At 38.3% G+C, this 20,471-nt stretch overlaps 1 long non-coding RNA gene across 1 annotated transcript in view; it reads left to right on the forward strand.

Annotated features, from left to right (window-relative positions):
* LOC128646028 (uncharacterized) overlaps positions 1-13,088 on the forward strand; it is an 83,998-nt gene extending 70,910 nt beyond the window's left edge. Inside the window, exon 2 of the long non-coding RNA XR_008400172.1 lies at positions 12,695-13,088. This is a non-coding gene — a long non-coding RNA (uncharacterized LOC128646028). The remainder of the gene's footprint in view (positions 1-12,694) is intronic.
* Positions 13,089-20,471: the final 7,383 nt, after the last annotated feature.

The raw sequence follows: 20,471 nt of genomic DNA on the forward strand, positions 1-20,471 counted from the left end.
TCTCTCTATCCCCCTCTCTTTTTCTCTCTCTCCCCCCTCACTTTCCCATCTCTTTTGCTCTCCTCCCCCCTCTCTTTTGCTCGCTCTCTCCCCTCTCTCTTTTGCTCTCTCTTCCCTCTCTTTTGCTCTCTCTCTCCTCTCTCTTTTGCTCTCTCTCCCCCTCTCTTTTGCTCTCCTCCCCCTCTCTTTTGCTCGCTCTCTCCCCTCTCTCTTTTGCTCTCTCTTCCCTCTCTTTTGCTCTCTCTTCCCTCTCTTTTGCTCTCTCTCCCCTCTCTCTTTTGCTCTCTCTCCCCCTCTCTTTTGCTCTCTCTCCCACTCTCTTTCCCCTGTCTTTTTCTCTCTATCCCCCTCTCTTTTGCTCTCTCTCCCCCCTCAGTTTCCCATCTCTTTTGCTCTCTCTTCCCCCTCTCTTTTGCTCTTCTCCCCCCTCTCTTTTGCTCGCTCTCTCCCCTCTCTCTTTTGCTCTCTCTTCCCTCTCTTTTGCTCTCTCTCCCCTCTCTCTTTTGTTCTCTCTCCCCCTCTCTTTTGCTCTCTCTCCCCCTCTCTTTTGCTCTCTCTCCCACTCTCTTTCCCCTGTCTTTTTCTCTCTATCCCCCTCTCTTTTGCTCTCTCTCCCCCCTCACTTTCCCATCTCTTTTGCTCTCTCTCCCACCTCTCTTTTGCTCTCCTCCCCCCTCTCTTTTGCTCGCTCTCTCCCCTCTCTCTTTTGCTCTCTCTTCCCTCTCTTTTGCTCTCTCTCTCCTCTCTCTTTTGCTCTCTCTCCCCTCTCTTTTGCTCTCTCTCCCCCTCTCTTTTGCTTTCTCTCTTTCCCCTCTTTTGTGCTCTCTTTAACGGCCATGCCCACTCTCACCCGACCATGCCCCCATTATGGCGCTCCAGCCCGGACACGCCCCCTGCCACGGCCGCTTCCTCCCATCCTCTCTGCCCTCTCTTACGGCCAGGTATGTTTGTTAACAATGTTGGATCACAGCAATTTTGTGCCGCACGGCCCGCTTCGCACACAGTCTGTCTCTAACCAATGTGTGGATCACAGCTGCTTTGCCTCGCCTCGCGCACACCTCTGTCACTGCTCTATCACTGAAGGCCAGGTATGTTTGTCTCTACTGCGCATGACAGCTTCGGACAAACATACCTGGCCTTTTATATAATAGGATATTATAATTTTAGTAAATAATTTTGTAGTAGGAAAATAGCTTCATCTTGCATTACAGAATATTATTGGTAACATGTTTTTTTATTATTATCCGTAAAATTATAACTAGGAATTTATAATAAACAAATTAGTAAAAGTTGGGGGAGTTTAAGGTGTGTTAAAGGGACAGTAAACACTTTGAGTTTTTTACCTAACATCCTTAAAGGGACACAAAACACAAACATTTTTCTTCATGATTGTGAGCATACAATTTAAAACAACTTTAAAGGGACAGGAAAGCCTAAATTTTATTTCGTAATTTGGATAGAACATACAATTTCAAACAATTTTCCAATTTACTTCTGTTATCAAATTTGCTTCATTCTTTTGTTATCGATTGTTGAAGGAACAGCATTGCACTACTGGCAGCTAGCTGAACACATTTAGTTAGCCAATTACAAGAGACAGATGTATACATGCACCAATCAGCAGCTAGCTTCCACTAGTGTAGGATATGTGCATATTCTTTTCAACAAGTGATACCAAGAGAACAAAGCACATTTGAAAATAGAAGTGAATTTAAATGTGTCTTAAAATTACATGCTCTATCTCAGTATTTCTAAACTATTGTCCTCACGTACCCCCAACAGTCCATATTTTCATTATAGCTGAACTACAGCACAGGTGAAATAATCAGCTGATCAGTAACCATGGTAACTAACCTGCTCTCATCAAATCAGCTGAGTATTTCACCTGTGCTTTAGTTCAGCTATAATGAAAACCTGGACTGTTGGGGGTACTTCAGGACAGCGGTTGAGAAACACTGCTCTATCTGAATCATGCAAGTTTAATTTTGACTTTCCTATCCCTTTAAATTCACTTCTATTATCTAATTTGAATAGATCTCTTGGTAACTTTTGCTGAAAATCATACCTAGGTAGGTAGACTGATGATCAGCAATGCACTACTGTTAGTTAGCTGCTGATTGGTGGCTGCACACATATGCTCCATGTCTTTGGCTCACTTGATGTGCTCAGATAGCTACCAGTAGTGCATTACTGCTCCGTCAACAAAGGATACCAAGAGAATGAAGCAAATGTGTTTGGGAAGTTATTTAAAATCGAATGCTCTATTTGAATCATTAAAAAGAAAAGAAAATTAGGTTTAATGTCCCTTTAATTATGCATTATGCATAGTAAAACAATTAGTAAAACAAAATACTTTAATTATTTATTTTGCCATCTTTTCCTGTAATTTAAGGCTGAAAAATGTGTATTTTCAGGTCCTGAAAACTGAAATAACACATGCAGGCTTCACAAGCCTAACTATGTCACCTCTATCCATAATTTTATTATCCATAATCTTATTATTGCTGCTGAAGCCACACAATAGATATTTTATTAACACAATTACAGTAGCAAACCATGTCATCTTCAGTCTCAAGTCCAGCTCCTCCATATAAGGAAATGTGTGAGTAAAGTTTGACCACTAAGAATCAACTGCAGCAAACAGTGTGTTAATGTGTTCTAATAACGTTCAGACTCTGCTGATATGTTAATCTAATGGAAGATTGCAGAAGAAAATGTTGCAATCACAATCACCGAGATTACGAGTTTTGCAGTAACAGGGGTGCGTTGCTAACAAAACTTTTTTTTTAACGCTACCTTAAAGGGACATTCCAGTCAAAATGTAAATGAACATAGATTTATTACATATTTGAATAGAAACATATTTGCAATATACATGTACTGGCAAAAATGCTTCTAGTAAAAGTTATCACTGTTAAAGAGTTAACATTTTTCTCTGCATGTGCATGTGAAGCATAGCTAGATATTGTCACTGCACCCACATATTAAATACTGCAGCTGCTCAGATCATCAGTGGGGCTTGTATCATGTCAACAATTAACAAATTGAGTCATTACCAGATGGTACAAGCACCTTAGGCTCTCTGAATAAGTGTTGTGTTTAAAATGCTGGTGCACGGTGCATACTTAAATACACTTTTGAAAAACCTATAGCTTTTATAAGAAGCATTTTTGCTACTGCATGTATATTACAAAATTGATTCTGTTCAATACCAAAATGCACCCATGTGGTTTCCAATTTTGGCTGGAATATCCCTTTAAGACAATGCTGGTATTAAAGGTTTTTTTTAAACCTGGCATTAAACACAAAAAGGTGAGCGTAGAGCAAAATTTAGCTCCACATCTCACCTCAATACCAGCATTGCTTACGGTAGCGGTAAGCTGGCTAAACGTGCTCGTGCACAATTTCCCCATAGGAAACAATGGGGCTGAGCCGGCTGAAAAAAAACCTAACACCTGCTAAAAAGCAGCGTCCAGCTTCTAACGCAGCCCCATTTTTTCTATGGGAAAATAAAAAATGTCTACACCTAACACCCTAACATGAACCCGAGTCTAAACACCCCTAATCTTACACTTATTAACCCCTAATCTGCCGCCTGCGCTATACTATTAACCCCAAATCTGCCGCTCCGGACACCGCCGCCACCTACATTATACTTATAAACCCCTAATCTGCTGCCCCCAACATCGCCGACACCTACATTATAGTTATTAACCCCTAATCTGCCCCCCCAACGTCGTCGCAACTATATTAAATTAATTAACCCCTAATCTGCCGCCGCCAACGTCGCCGCCACTACAATAAAGTTATTAACCCCTAAACCTAAGTCTAACCCTAACCCCCCTCTAACTTAAATATAATTTAAATACATATAAATACATTTACTACAATTAAATAAATTATTCCTATTTAAAACTAAATACTTACCTATAAAATAAACCCTAAGATAGCTACAATATAACTAATAGTTACATTGTAGCTAGCTTAGGATTTATATTTATTTTAAAGGCAAGTTTGTATTTATTTTAACTAGGTAGAATAGTTATTAAATAGTTATTAACTATTTAATAACTACCTACCTAGTTAAAATAAGTAAAAAATTACCTGTAAAATAAATCCTAACCTAAGTTACAATTACACCTAACACTACACTATCATTAAACTAATTACCTAAACTACCTACAATTAATTACAATTAAATAAAATAAACTAAATTACGAAAAAAACACTAAATTACAGAAAATAAAAAAAGAATTACAAGAATTTTAAACTAATTACACCTAATCTAATCCCCCTAATAAAATAAAAAAGCCCCCCAAAGTAATACAATTTCCCTACCCTATACTAAATTACAAATAGCCCTTAAAAGGGCCTTTTGTGGCGCATTGCCCCAAAGTAATCAGCTCTTTTACCTGTAAAAAAAAAATAACAATACCCCCCCAACATTACAACCCACCACCCACACACCCCTACTCTAAAACCCACCCAATCCCCCCTTAAAAAATCTAACACTAACCCCCTGAAGATCACCCTACCTTGAGCCGTCTTCACCCAGCCGTGCACAAGTGGTCCTCCATACGGCAGAAGTCTTCAACCGATCGGGGCAGAAGAGGTCCTCCAGATGGCAGAAGGCTTCATCCAGGCGGCATCTTCTATCTTCATCCTTCCGGAGCTGAGCGGGTCCATCTTCAATCCAGCCGACGCAGAGCATCCTCTTCAAACGAAGTCCTAAAGAAGAATGAAGGTTCCTTTAAATGACGTCATCCAAGATGGCGTCCCTTGAATTCCGATTGGCTGATAGAATCCTATCAGCCAATCTGAATTAAGGTAGGAAAAATCCTATTGGCTGATGCAATCAGCCAATGGAATTGAGCTTGCATTCTATTGGCTGATTGGAACAGCCAATAGAATGCGAGGTCAATCCTGATTATATCAGCCAATAGGATTTTTCCTACCTTAATTCCGATTGGCTGATAGGATTTTATTAGCCAATTGGAATTCAAGGGACACCATCTTGGATGACGTTATTTAAAGGAGCCTTCATACTTCGTTAGGACTTCGTTTGAAGAGGATGCTCCACGTCGGCTGGATTGAAGATGGACCCGCTCCGGTCCGGAAGGATGAAGATAGAAGATGCTGCCTGGATGAATCCTTCTGCCGTCTGGAGGACCTCTTCTGCCCGGAACGGATGAAGACTCTGGAGGTCCACTTGTGCCCGGCTGGGTGAAGACGGCTCAAGGTAGGGAGATCTTCAGGGGGGTAGTGTTAGGTTTTTTTAAGGGGGGATTGGGTGGGTTTTAGAGTAGGGTTGGGTGTGTGGGTGGTGTGTTTTAATGTTGGGGGGTATTGTATTTTTTTTTACAGGTAAAAGAGCTGATTACTTTGGGGCAATGCCCTGCAAAAGGCCCTTTTAAGGGCTATTTGTAAGTTAGTATAGGGTAGAAAAATTTTATTATTTTGGGGGGGTTTTTTATTTCATTAGGGGGATTAGATTAGGCGTAATTAGTTTAAAATTCTTGTAATTCTTTTTTTTATTTTCTGTAATTTAGTGTTGTTTTTTTTTTTTAGTAATTTAGTTTATTTAATTGTAATTAATTGTAGGTGGTTTAGGTAATTAGTTTAATGATATTGTAGTGTTAGGTGTAATTGTAACTTAGGTTAGGATTTATTTTACAGGTATTTTTGTACTTATTTTAGCTAGGTAGTTATTAAATAGTTAATAACTATTTAATAACTATTGTACCTAGTTAAAATAAATACAAAGTTGCCTGTAAAATAAATATAAATCCTAAGCTAGCTACAATGTAACTATTAGTTATATTGTAGCTAGTTTAGGGTTTATTTTACAGGTAAGTATTTCGTTTTAAATAGGATTAATTTATTTAATTATGTTAAATTAATTTCGTTTAATTTAAATTATATTTAAGTTAGGGGGGGTTAGACTTAGGTTTAGGGGTTAATAAATTTATTATAGTAGCGGCGACGTTGGGGTCGGAAGATTAGGGGTTAACAAATATAATGTAGGTGTTGGCGATGTTAGGGGCAGCAGATTAGGGGTTCATAGGTATAATGTAGGTGGCGGCGATGTCCGATCAGCAGATTAGGGGTTAAAAACCTTTATTTAAGTGTTTGTGATGTGGGGGGGGGGCTCGGTTTAGGGGTTAATAGGTAGTTTATGGGTGTACTTTTTAGAACTTTAGATAAGAGTTTTATGTTCCGGCGTTAGCCCATAAAACTCTTAACTACTGACTTTTAAATGCGCTAGAAGTCTTGACAGGAGAGGGTCTACTGCTCACTTCTTCCAAGACTCGTAATACCGGCGTTAGGCAAATCCCATTAAAAAGAAAGTGTACGTAATTGACGTAAGGGGATTTGCGGTAGCCTCAAGTTGCGGAAGAAAAGTGAGCGGTGAGCCTGTACCTGTCAGACTCGTAATAACAGCGTTAGGTAAAAAGCAGCGTTGGGACCTCTCAACGTTGCTTTTTAAGGCTAACACCAAACTCGTAATCTAGGCGAATGTGTTTACTTTTACAAAAACAAATCTAAAAACATATACAGGCACTTAGAGATATGAAACTGCAATTTTTTATTTTATGATTCAGACAGAACATACCATTTTAAAACAGTTTCCAATTTACTTCTATTATCAAATTTGCTTTGTTCCTATGATATTCTGTGTTGAAGAGATACCTAGGTAGGCATCTGGAGAACTACATGACAGGATATAGGGCTGTCATCTAGTGCTCTTGCAAATGAATTACATTCTTGCAAAACTGCTGCTATATAGTGCTCCAGAAATGGGCGGCTCTGAAGCATATGTCCCTGCTTTTTAACAAAAGATACCAAGAGAAAGAAGAAAATTGATAATTATATGCTCTAACATCCCCCTGTGGAGGCTCGCCTCACACTTTGAAAACCACTGGACTTTCTAACAATAAAGACTGGCATCAGCTATCAGAGAATATACAAATAGCGTAATTGTTAAAGGGACAATGTACTATAAAATTTGTTTCCTCTTAATAATGTTCCAAATTACTTCTTATACTTACTGCAGAGTATTACATGGAAAAATGTTTCTTCATATATATTCCTGTATTTGAAATAGTTGTTTTTCCTCATTAAAATCATCATCTAGGGAATGCTCATAATAATGGGTTGAACCTCCAAGTTAAAGGACCATTAAACTTGATATTTCAACAACGTATACAATGTTTCAATATTGCAAGTGAAACATTATTGCAATGTACATTCATTATTTTTTTTGCCGCCTTTTGTTGTAAAATACATCTAAATAATGTGTTTGTTTCACTTTATCCCAGGGAGGCATGGGTTAATACTTTTAGGCAGCTTATGTGAGATTTTATTTACTTTTACCTCCCTCCCTAAGCTTCGATGGTGTCACATGCTTTTAAAAGGTGAATTATCAGTTTTGCATCAACAATCATGAAAGGCAAATAATTATTTGCAATAGTAACCAAGTTGAATCAGTGCTAAACCACCTTAAGGATACACAAGAGTGCAGGCTACACCAGTTTGCACATGTGCAAACAGACGGCTAGATTACGAGTTGTGCGTTAAGGTAAAAAAGCAGCGTTAAGAGGTCCTAAAGCTGCTTTTTTACTACTGCTGGTATTACAAGTCTTGCAGGTATAGGTGTACCGCACACTTCTTTGGCCTTACCGCAAAACGACTTACGTAAACTTCGTAAAGTCTTTTTTCTATGGGACTTCCATAGCGCCGGTATTACGAGTTTGTCCTGGGAGGCCGAAAAGTGAGCGGTACACCCTACCCTGTCAAGAGTCCTAACGCATTTAAAAGTCAGTAGTTAAGAGTTTTATGGTACAACGCCGTAACATAAAACTCATAACTAAAGTGCTAAAAAGTACACTAACACCCATAAACTACTTGTTAACCCCTAAACCAAGGCCCTCCCGCATCGCAAACACTAAAATTAAATGTTTAACCCCTAATATGCCGCTCCAGACACCACCGCCACCTACATTATATTTATTAACCCCTAATCTGCCGCCCCCAATGTTGCTGCAACCTACCTACACTTATTAACCCCTAATCTGCCGCCCCCAACGTCGCCGCCACTATAATAAACATATTAACCCCTAAACCGCCACACTCCTGCCTCGCAAACATTAGTTAAATATTATTAACCCCTAATCTTCCGTCCCTAACATTGCCGCCACCTACCTACACTTATTAACCCCTAATCTGCTGCCCCCAACGTCGCCGCCACTATACTAAATTTATTAACCCCTAAACCTAAGTCTAACCCTAACCCTAACACCCCCTAACTTAAATATAATTTAAATAAATCTAAATAAATATTACTATCATTAACTAAATTATTCCTATTTAAAACTAAATACTTACATGTAAAATAAACCCTAAGATAGCTACAATATAACTAATAATTACATTGTAGCTAGTTTAGGATTTATTTTTATTTTACAGGCAAGTTTGTATTTATTTTAACTAAGTAGAATAGTTACTAAATAGTTATTAACTATTTACTAACTACCTAGCTATAATAAATCTAAATAAAAATTCCTATCATTAACTAAATAATTCATATTTAAAACTAAATACTTACCTGTAAAATGAACCCTAAGCTAGCTACACTATAACTAATAGTTACATTGTATCTAGCTTAGGGTTTATTTTTATTTTACAGGTAAGTTTGTATTTATTTTAACTAGGTAGAATAGTTACTAAATAGTTATTAACTATTTAATAACTACCTAGCTAAAATAAATACAAAAGGACCTGTAAAATAAAACCTAACCTAAGTTACAATAATACCTAACACTACACTATAATTAAATATATTAACTAAATTAAATACAATTACCTAAATTAAATTAGCTAAAGAACAACAAAACCCCCCACTAAATTACAGAAAATAATAAACAAATTACAGATATTTCAACTAATTACACCTAATCTAATAGCCCTATCAAATTAAAAAAAGCCCCCCCAAAATAATAAAAAAACTAGCCTAAACTAAACTACCAATAGCCCTTAAAAGGGCCTTTTGAGGGGCATTGCCCCAAAGAAATCACCCTTAAAAAAACCTAACACTAATCCCCTGAAGATCGACTTACAGTTCTGAAGACCGGACATCCATCCTCAAGGAAGCGGCAGAAGTCTTCATCCAACTGGGCCGAAGTCCTCAACAAAGCCGGGAGAAGTCTTCATCCATGCCGGGCGAAGTGGTCCTCCAGACGGGCAGAAGTCTTCATCCAGACGGCATCTTCTATCTTCATCCATCCGACGCGGAGCGGGTCCATCTTCAAGACATCCGACGCGGAGCATCCTCTTCATCCTACGACTAAAGACAAATGAAGGTTCCTTTAAGTGACATCATCCAAGATGGCGTCCCTTAGATTCCGATTATTCAAATCAGCCAATAGAATGCGAGCTTAATCCTATTGGCTGATTGGATCAGCCAATAGGATTTTTTCTACCTTAATTCTGATTGGCTGATAGAATTCTATCAGCCAATCGGAATCTAAGGGACGCCATCTTGGATGATGTCACTTAAAGGAACCTTCATTCGCCTTTAGTTGTCGGATGAAGAGGATGCTCCGCGTCAGATGGATGAAGATAGAAGATGCCGTCTGGATGAAGACTTTTTCCCATCTGGAGGACCACTTTGCCCGGCTTGGATGAAGACTTCTCCCGGCTCCATTGAGGACTTCGGACCGGCTTGGATGAAGACTTCTTCCGCTTCCTTGAGGATGGATGTCCTGTCTTCAGAACTGTGAAGTCGATCTTCAGGGGGTTAGTGTTAGTTTTTTTTAAGGGTGTATTGGGTGGTTTTTTTTATAGGTTAGGGTTTGGGCCTGCAAAAGAGCTAACTGCCCTTTTAAGGGCAATGCCCATCCAAATGCCCTTTTCAGAGCAATGGGGAGCTTAGGTTTTTTAGATAGTATTTTATTTGGGGGGTTGTTTGTGTAGGTGGTGGGTTTTACTGTTGGGGGGGGGGGTTGTTTGTATTTTTTTTTTTACAGGTAAAAGAGCTGATTACTTTGGGGCAATGCCCGCAAAAGGTCCTTTTTAGATTAGGTGTAATTAGTTTAAATATCTGCAATTTGTTTATTATTTTCTGTAATTTAGTGTTTGTTTGTTTTTTGTACTTTAGCTAATTTAATTTAATTTATGTAATTGTATTTAATTTAGTTAATTTATTTAATTATAGTGTAGTGTTAGGTGTTATTGTAACTTAGGTTAGGTTTTATTTTACAGGTACTTTTGTATTTATTTTAGTTAGGTAGTTATTAAATAGTTAATAACTATTTAGTAACTATTCTACCTAGTTAAAATAAATACAAACTTGCCTGTAAAATAAAAATAAACCCTAAGCTAGCTACAATGTAATTAGTTATATTGTAGCTAGCTTCGGGTTTATTTTATAGGTAAGTATTTAGTTTTAAATATTAATTATTTAGTTATTAATAGTAGGTTTGATCTAGATTTAATTTAATTATATTTAAGTTAGGGGGTGTTAGGGTTAGACTTAGGTTTAGGGGTTAATACATTTAGAATAATGGCGGCGATGTGGGGGCGGCAGATTAGGGGTTAATAAGTGTAGGTAGGTGGCAGCAACATTGAGGGCGGCAGATTAGGGGTTAATAAATATAATGCAGGTGGCGGCGATGTTGGGAGCAGCAGATTAGGAGTTCATAAGTATAATGTAGGTGGGGGCGGTGTCCGGAGCGGCAGATTAGGGGTTAATAAATATAATGCAGGTGTCGGCGATGTCGGGGGCGGCAGATTAGGGGTTAATAAGTATAAGATTAGGGGTGTTTAGACTCGGGGTTCATGTTAGGTGTAGACATAAATTTTATTTCCCCATAGTAATCAATGGGGCTGCGTTAGTGAGTTTTACGCTGCTTTTTTGCAGGTGTTAGACTTTTTCTCAGCCAGCTCTCCCCGTTGATTCCTATGGGGAAATTGTGCACGAGCACGTACAACCAGCTCACCCCTGACTTAAGCAACACTGGTATTGGAGTGCGGTAATGAGCAAAATTTTGCTCAACGCTCACTTCTTGTCTTTTAACGACGGGTTTATAAAAACCCGTAATACCAGCGCTGCAGGTAAGTGAGCGGTAAGAAAAAACTGCTTGTTAGCACCGCATAGCCTCTAACGCAAAACTCGTAATCTAGCCGAGAGTTTGTGCTATATCTGAATATTAGTTTGTGATTGGTTAGCAAGTGTTCTTTTGTTCTGGGGGACAGGGAAATCAGGAAAAAGAATACACTCTAGCACAGGGGTGGGCAAATATTGGCCTTCTAGATGTTGTTATGGACTACATGGATGTTATGAACTACATCTCCCATGATGCTTTGCCAGCATTATTACTGAAAGAGCATTATGGGAGATGTAGTCGATAACATCTGGAGGGCTGATAATTGCCCACCCCTGCTCTAGCAGGTAAAATTGACTATTGGGAACACATAAAAGGGGATACAATGTGCCTTTAAATTGCATTTAATTAATCCAAACAAAACTATTGCCCATGGCTGTCTGCTTATACACAAATTAAATACACAAACACACACAAAATCTTAAATGATAAACATTAAACTATAAGTTGTTATAATTAGATTCATCATATAATAATAAGTAATATAAAGGGAAATATATGGTGAAATAAAGAGATAAGCAGTTTCATTTGCTAAATCCAATTAATAAGACAGTAAGGTATCACTACTTAGTCAGATGGCATTATAAAGGTTATAGAGTGTCACTTCAATAAAGATCTTTAAATGTCAGTGAGTAGCTAATTAAGGCTAGCAAGCGAATAATAATCATTCGAAAAGGAGTTAAAAGGAACATGAAACCCAAACTTTTTCATTTATGATTAAGATAGAACATAGAATTTTAAACATCTTTCCAAAGTACTTCTATTATCAAATATGCCTCATTACATTGGTATCTTTTGTTGAAGGAGCAGAAATGCATTACTGGGAGCTTGCTAACCACATTTAGTGAGCCAATGACATGAAGCATATGTGCAGCCACTAATGAGAAGCTAGCTCCCAGGAGTGCATTGTAGCTCCTGAGCCTAACTACTAATGCTTAGACTGTAGCAAGTTAGATAATGGAAGTAAACGGGAAAGCAGTTTAAAATATCATGCGCTTCCCAAACTTTCCTCCTAGCATCCCCTCCTACCATTGTACCTCACCACCCCACACCTTTCTACTCATCCCACCCCCTCCCCTTTCCTTTTTTTTCCCTTTTTCCCCTCCTCTTCACCTCTCTCCCCTATTTCCTGGGTTCACTCCCTCCTTTTAATCGAATAAGTCCGTCAGTAAAATTACCCATACTATACCTACAGCAGATATAACTACCCAATAAACTTACAATTTATACAATTCCCGAAAAAGAGGCTTTTTATTATTATTACACCATTTGGTCCACTGATTAGCATTATCCATATGATCCGGGTGGAGATTCCTTCACCTGGACCAACCTCAAATTGTTCTTTACCTACTCTTCTCATAATTCTATGCATGCTATTTGTTTATATCAACTGTTATACTATATGTTACAATGGTGTTGTTTTGTGTTATATTATTTCTTGTCTCAATAAAAACTTTGTTTAAAAAAAAAAAAAATCTCATGCGCTATCTGAATCATAAAAGTTTAATTTTGGCTTTGCTGTCCCTTTAAAGGTTGCATCTCACTGAATAAACCGGGAGGGATTGATATAATTAATAGAGTTCACAACAGACCGAAGAAAGAAGCCAGCAAACAGCAACTACCCAACCTGCAGAAAACAATGCGCTTGATGCTGCACAGCGATCTCTCTTCAGCTCCAATACTGCAAAATCCAAGTTTAATTCAGAGCACAGATGATCTGGATAAAGAGCAGATAACAACAAATTCAGGGCCTTGCCTTTGACTCTTCCTTGCAGAAAGTAAATGCACCAATATTCAGATCAAGCTAAGCTGTAGACCTTCAGAAGTATGATGATAAAGATAGTCAAGGTAGACTGCACACTAACAATATATCGCTAAGATTGTACAGTTCTCACTAGAAGCCAATAAATATGCTTCTATAAAGATGGCTGCTTTTGAAAGTCCCTATCTGCAACTCATTTTATATACCAGTAATAAAACTAGAAAGAGCATGGATTGTTGATTCACGATACAATCCACAAACTTTTATGCTGACGATTTAACAGGATTTGTAACAGAACCCAACCATACATTACCTGAACTATATGAGACTCAACAAATTTGGAGAATTGTCTTTTTATAAAATTAAAGGGCCATGATACCCAAATGTTGAAACACTTGAAAGTGATACAGCATAGCTGTAAAAAGCAGACTAGAAAATATCACCTGAGTATATCTATGTAAAAAAGAAAGATATTTTACCTCAAAGAAAGATATTTCACCTTTAAGCAGCAATCAGTATGCCTGTCCCGGAACCTGCAAGGGAGTGTGCCTCATGCACACTCATGTTATTTCCCTATTCAGTTTAAGAAAGTTTACTATGAAATCTCATGAGAGTTAAGTGAAATCTCATGAGGTCACAGTAAAAGAGTTCATGACCTCTGCACTGCTGATTCTGATTGGCTGCTGTTAATTGCTTTCTCTTTTTTGTAACTGAAATATAACTTTATACACAGCACTTACTCTGGTGAGCTGAGGAAATTGTGAGGTAAAATATCTTGCTTTTTTATATAGAGATGCTCAGGTGATATTTTCCTGTCAGCTTTTTACCGTTATGCTGCATCACTTTCAAGTGATTTAGCATATAAGTATTATGTCCCTTTAACTTTACTAAAATTGAGGCTCTCTGCAGAAGTAGGTGAGCTTCAAAAGCTTTATCCTTTTAAACGATCTACCACTGGTGTGAAGCATTTGGGGGTGCTTCTATCACATGATACTAGAGTTGTTCATACTGCTAACTTTGATCCTCTTCTGAGAGCATTTAAAGATCTTGTCTCGAAATAGAATTTTGGTGAGGTCTCCCGGTATGGGAAAGCAGGGCCGCCATTAGAAATTTTGGGGCCCCTGACTTTACCATTGATCAGCCCCCCCCCCTTTGACATGTGCAGTTTTTGACCAAGTGACTAAAACGTATATGCACTTTATTCTTAAGTGTCTATTTAAACTTGGAAATGTTGTAAAGGTAGTAACATACAAACACACAGACACACTCACACACTGAAACACACACACTCACACATAAAGATTCACATATAGACACTCTAGCAGACACGCAAAGAAACACACTCAGACACAGACACCCAAACAAACATTCAGCACTTGTTTACATTGACCTGACAAGTAATGAGGTAGACTACAGTTTTGTAAAAAAAAAAAAGGAGATTTAGAAAACAAAATATGGAGTTCTGATTGTAAAGCAAGATGCCAACTAAATGATGACAACAGCATGCAGTGGCTGAAAGGAAGGGCCCTGAACTGCCTAAACAATAATTTAAAGGTTAAATGGTGGATTAGGTGACTTCCAGAAAGGTCTCATTAGTCTCAAAGTCTTTAGAAAGATGTGAATAATCAGTAGTAAGGTCAAAATGTCCTAAAAAATAGACACACACAAACTCAAACTTGCACATACACCCAAGGAAACAACGACAGAGGCAGCCTCAGAAAACACACAAAGACATACACACAAAGAGACACCCACAGAAAACACAGAAAGACATACATACACCCACCCTCACTGAGACATCCACAGAAAACACACAAAGACATACACACAAAGAGACACCCACAGAAAACACAGAAAGACATACATACACCCACCCTCACTGAGACATCCACAGAAAACACACAAAGACATACACACAACCTCACAGTGACACCCACAGAAAACACACCCTCACAGAGACATCCACAGAAAACACAGACATACACACCCACCTTCACAGAGACACCCATAGAAAAAGCTCAAAGACATATGCACACACTCTCACAGACATCCACAGAAAATGCACAGACATACACACACACCCTCACAGAGAGACCCATAGGAAAAAAAAAATACATACACACTCATAGAGACACAAACCAAAGAACAAAGACATAAACACAGACACCCACATAAACACTCACAGGAGGAAACATGTATGCACCTTGCATCCCCTAAATCAACAGTGTGTGACATGCATGATAAAAAAATGCAGAAATTAAGAGATCACTTTTTAAAGAATCATATTTGTAAATGTACAAACAAAAATAATTCTGTGAATTCAAAATTGTACATTAACGATCTGGGTAGATGTCTAGATGAAGAAAAGTACTTTTAAAAGGTTGACATATGTTTGTTTGTTTTTTCCCCATTTCCCCCAACCAAGAGCACCACTTCAAATATAGTGTACAAATGTTCCCATATGTCAGCTGTACTTATGCATTTTGAAAATGGTGTACTCTATATGGTCTTGGTGGAACCATAAGCTGTGGTACTCATACCATTAGATCTGGTTAAGTGCAGGATTTAGGCTTGTTGTTATTTATTTCAAAATTAAGTCAGCTGTAGTGTAAACTGAACAGTTTTAAGTTAACCTGTCTCATTTCAAACTCTCAGCAATCTTAGTCTGAGAGTATAAAATTTTATGCAGATGTAAAAATCTTAGATAAAATGCCTCCTTGCATCTGGAAAGTCCTTGCATCTGGAAAGTCCTTGCATAAAGGGGCAGTAAACTGGAATGTAATATATATATATATATATATATATATATATATATATATATATATATATATATATATATATATATATATATATATATATATATATATATATATATATATATATATATATATAAAAAATAAATAAAAATGCATATCTGCCAAAAGGGCTCCTACCATTTGTGTATTGAGGAGGAAACATTTCTGCATGGTTTTAAATATAGAATTTCTACAGCATGTTCAAATAATCATAAATACACTGCTGCTAAAAAAATGTGTTTTTATGGACCACTGGCCCCACCATACAACTACTACCACACTGAAGTTACAATCCGAAATTGCACAAATAAATAAAAAACATTTGCTAAGTAAGTCCTACCTCCTCTGCAAATGAAAGTGATCTGCCATCTGACTCAGGCACACACTGTACAAACAAAGTGCCAAGTCTGTCTCACACTGTACATAGTGGTTTAGTGCACACTCAGAAATCCTCTCAAATGCTAATACTTTACTGCTTGTAATAACATTTCCCATGCTCAATTAGCACTCTGCTGTATTACCCACCGGTTGCTGCCAAAATTTGATTTTTTTTTTGTTCTTGCCTCATGGGGCCCCCCTGGCCCATTGGGCCTCTGACAGGAGTCACCCCTGTCACCCCCTAATGGCGGCCCTGTGGGAAAGCGACGGTTGCTAAAATTATGTTATTTCCACGGGTTTTATGTTAAGCATAGTGATAAGTTAATATTGCTTAAAGAGATTATGATCTATGATTGAGGCTTGTTCTGAGATATGATCTTACCCAGACCATCAGAATCTCTAACTGACATAAAGACACTAATGTCGAAGAAATCAATAGTTGCAAATTGTTAGAAGACGATTCTTGTTATTGTTTTGCTTTGGAAATAATAATTTGTTACATACTATGGGGTTGATTTAACAAGGCCTGAATGGCCCTGAATGTAACCGTTTTGGCGTGAGCCTTCAGGCTCGCCGGAAACAGGAGTTAAGATGCATCAGTCATAATACCGCTGCTCCTTAACTCGTACGCCTCCTCTGAGGCAGTGGACATCAATCAGCCAGATCGCATACGATCAGGTTCATTGACACCCCTGCCGCGAATCTGCAGGGGGCGGCATTGCACAAGCAATTCACCAGAACTGCTTGTGCAAGGATAAATGCCGACAGCCTATACTGTCAGCATATATCGATGTGCGGTAGATCATGTCCGCTCGCACTTTGTTAAATTGGCCCCTATCTGTATACTGCACATATTTTATCTCATCATGTACTTTTTAATATACTTGTAATTAAATTGATTTTCTTGGATGAAACAGTGAAGGTTGAGTTTCAACATGCACTTTTAAGAAATAAAATGTTTTTCTAAATTGTCACGTGCTAGATATGATTAGTAATTTTAACCCAGAGAAACTTTTTGTTTATATATATATATATATATATATATATATATATATATATATATATATATATATATATATATATATATATATATATATATATATATATATATATACATACATACATACATACATACATACATACATACATACATACATACATACATACACACATACAGGCCACCTTGCTAGTACCAGGTTGGACCCCTTTTGCCTTCAGAACTTCCTCAGACATTTTGGTCCATATTGACATGATAGCATCACGTAGTTGCTGCAGATTTGTCGGCTGCACATCCATGATGGGAATCTCCAGTTCCACCACATCCCAAAGGTGCTCTATTGGAATAAGATCTAGTGACTGTGGAGGCCATTGGAGTACAGTGAACTTATTGGCATGTTATAGAAACCAGTTTGAGATGATTTGAGCTTTGTGACATGGTGCATTATCCTGCTGGAAGTAGCCATCAGAAGATGGGTACACTGTAGTCATAAAGGGACGGACATGGTCACCAACTAAATTCAGGTAGGCCGTGGAGTTTAAACGATGCTCAACTGGTACTAAGTGTGCCAAGAAAATATCCCCCACACCATTACACCACTACCACCAGCCTGAACGGTTGATACAAGGCAGGATGGAACCATGCTTTCATGTTGTTTACACCAAACTCTGACCCTACTATCCAGGCTACGTTTTTCCAATCTTCTATTGTCCAATTTTGGCGAGCCTGTGCAAATTGTAGCTTTAGTTTCCTGTTCTTAGCTGACAGGAGTGGCACCCGGTGTGGTCTTCTGCTGCTGTAGCCCATCTGCTTCAAGGTTTGACATGTTGTGCGTTCAGAGATGGTATTCTGCATAACTTGGTTATAATGAGTGGTTATTTGAGTTACTGTTGCCGTTCTATCATCTTGAACCAGTTTGCCCATTCTCCTCTGACATCAACAAGGCATTTTGTCCACACAACTGCCTCTCACTGGATACTTTCTCTTTTTTGGACCATTCTCTGTAAACTCTAGAGATGGTTGTGCTTGAAAATTCCAGTAGATCAGCAGTTTTTGAAATACTCAGACCAGCCCTGTTCAAAGTCACTTAAAGGGGCAGTATACACCGATTTTAATTTAACTGCACAAAATAGACACTACTATAAATAATAATACAGGGAGTGCAGAATTATTAGGCAAATGAGTATTTTGACCACATCATCCTCTTTATGCATGTTGTCTTACTCCAAGCTGTATAGGGTCGAAAGCCTACTACCAATTAAGCATATTAGGTGATGTGCATCTCTGTAATGAGAAGGGGTGTGGTCTAATGACATCAACACCCTATATCAGGTGTGCATAATTATTAGGCAACTTCCTTTCCTTTGGCAAAATGGGTCAAAAGAAGGACTTGACAGGCTCAGAAAAGTCAAAAATAGTGAGATATCTTGCAGAGGGATGCAGCACTCTTAAAATTGCAAAGCTTCTGAAGCGTGATCATCGAACAATCAAGCGTTTCATTCAAAATAGTCAACAGGGTCGCAAGAAGCGTGTGGAAAAACCAAGGCGCAAAATAACTGCCCATGAACTGAGAAAAGTCAAGCGTGCAGATGCCAAGATGCCACTTGCCACCAGTTTGGCCATATTTCAGAGCTGCAAGATAACTGGAGTGCCCAAAAGCACAAGGTGTGCAATACTGAACGACCACGACCACCACTGAACAAGACACACAAGCTGAAACGTCAAGACTGGGCCAAGAAATATCTCAAGACTGATTTTTCTAAGGTTTTATGGACTGATGAAATGAGAGTGAGTCTTGATGGGCCAGATGGATGGGCCCGTGGCAGGATTGGTAAAGGGCAGAGAGCTCCAGTCCGACTCAGACGCCAGCAAGGTGGAGGTGGAGTACTGGTTTGGGCTGGTATCATCAAAGATGAGCTTGTGGGGCCTTTTCGGGTTGAGGATGGAGTAAAGCTCAACTCCCAGTCCTACTGCCAGTTTCTGGAAGACACCTTCTTCAAGCAGTGGTACAGGAAGAAGTCTGCATCCTTCAAGAAAAACATGATTTTCATGCAGGACAATGCTCCATCACAAGCGTCCAAGTACTCCACAGCGTGGCTGGCAAGAAAGGGTATAAAAGAAGAAAATCTAATGACATGGCCTCCTTGTTCACCTGACCTGAACCCCATTGAGAACCTGTGGTCCATCATCAAATGTGAGATTTACAAGGAGGGAAAACAGTACACCTCTCTGAACAGTGTCTGGGAGGCTGTGGTTGCTGCTGCACGCAATGTTGATGGTGAACAGATCAAAACACTGACAGAATCCATGGATGGCAGGCTTTTGAGTGTCCTTGCAAAGAAAGGTGGCTATATTGGTCACTGATTTGTTTTTGTTTTGTTTTTGAATGTCAGAAATGTATATTTGTGAATTGTGAGATGTTATATTGGTTTCACTGGTAAAAATAAATAATTGAAATGGGTATATATTTGTTTTTTGTTAAGTTGCCTAATAATTATGCACAGTAATAGTCACCTGCACACACAGATATCCCCCTAAAATAGCTATAACTAAAAACAAACTAAAAACTACTTCCAAAACTATTGAGTTTGATATTAATGAGTTTTTTGGGTTAATTGAGAACATGGTTGTTGTTCAATAATAAAATTAATCCTCAAAAATACAACTTGCCTAATAATTCTGCACTCCCTGTATGCACAGATACTGATATAAAAATACAGTGTAAACCCTTTTAAAACCTTACTTAGAAGCTCCCAATTGAACACTGTTAATGAGATAAGCCTGACACCCACTGAAAGGGGCTGATAGCAGAACCCCCCCCTCCCCTGCATATAAAAAATACCCATTATACAAACAGAAGCAGTCTGAAGTCTGTTTACATCAGTATACCTCTAAAGCTTTGGGGCTTGGTTAGGAGTCTGAAATCAGCACAATGTTATTTAAAAATAAGCGAAACACCCAGATGGGCTATATAAATGGATAATCCTCAAAACATTTATGCAAAGAAAAATCTAGTGTATAATGTCCCTTTACATCCCCTTTCTTCCCCATTCTGATGCTCGGTTTGAACTTTAGCAAGTCGTCTTCACCACGTCTAGATGCCTAAATGCATTGAGTTGCTGCCATGTGATTGGCTGAATAGCAATTTGTGTTACTAAGCAATTAAACAGGTGTACCTAATAAAGTGGTCAGTGAGTGTGTGTATATATATATATATATATATACACACACACACACACACACACACACACACATATATATATATATATATATATATATATATATATATATATATATATATATATATATATATATACATACACACACATACAGGACTGGATGATGTGTGTGCACTCTCACCACCACAAAACAACTGC

Source organism: Bombina bombina, chromosome 1 (assembly GCF_027579735.1).
Source record: "Bombina bombina isolate aBomBom1 chromosome 1, aBomBom1.pri, whole genome shotgun sequence".
Classification (NCBI taxonomy): domain Eukaryota; kingdom Metazoa; phylum Chordata; class Amphibia; order Anura; family Bombinatoridae; genus Bombina; species Bombina bombina.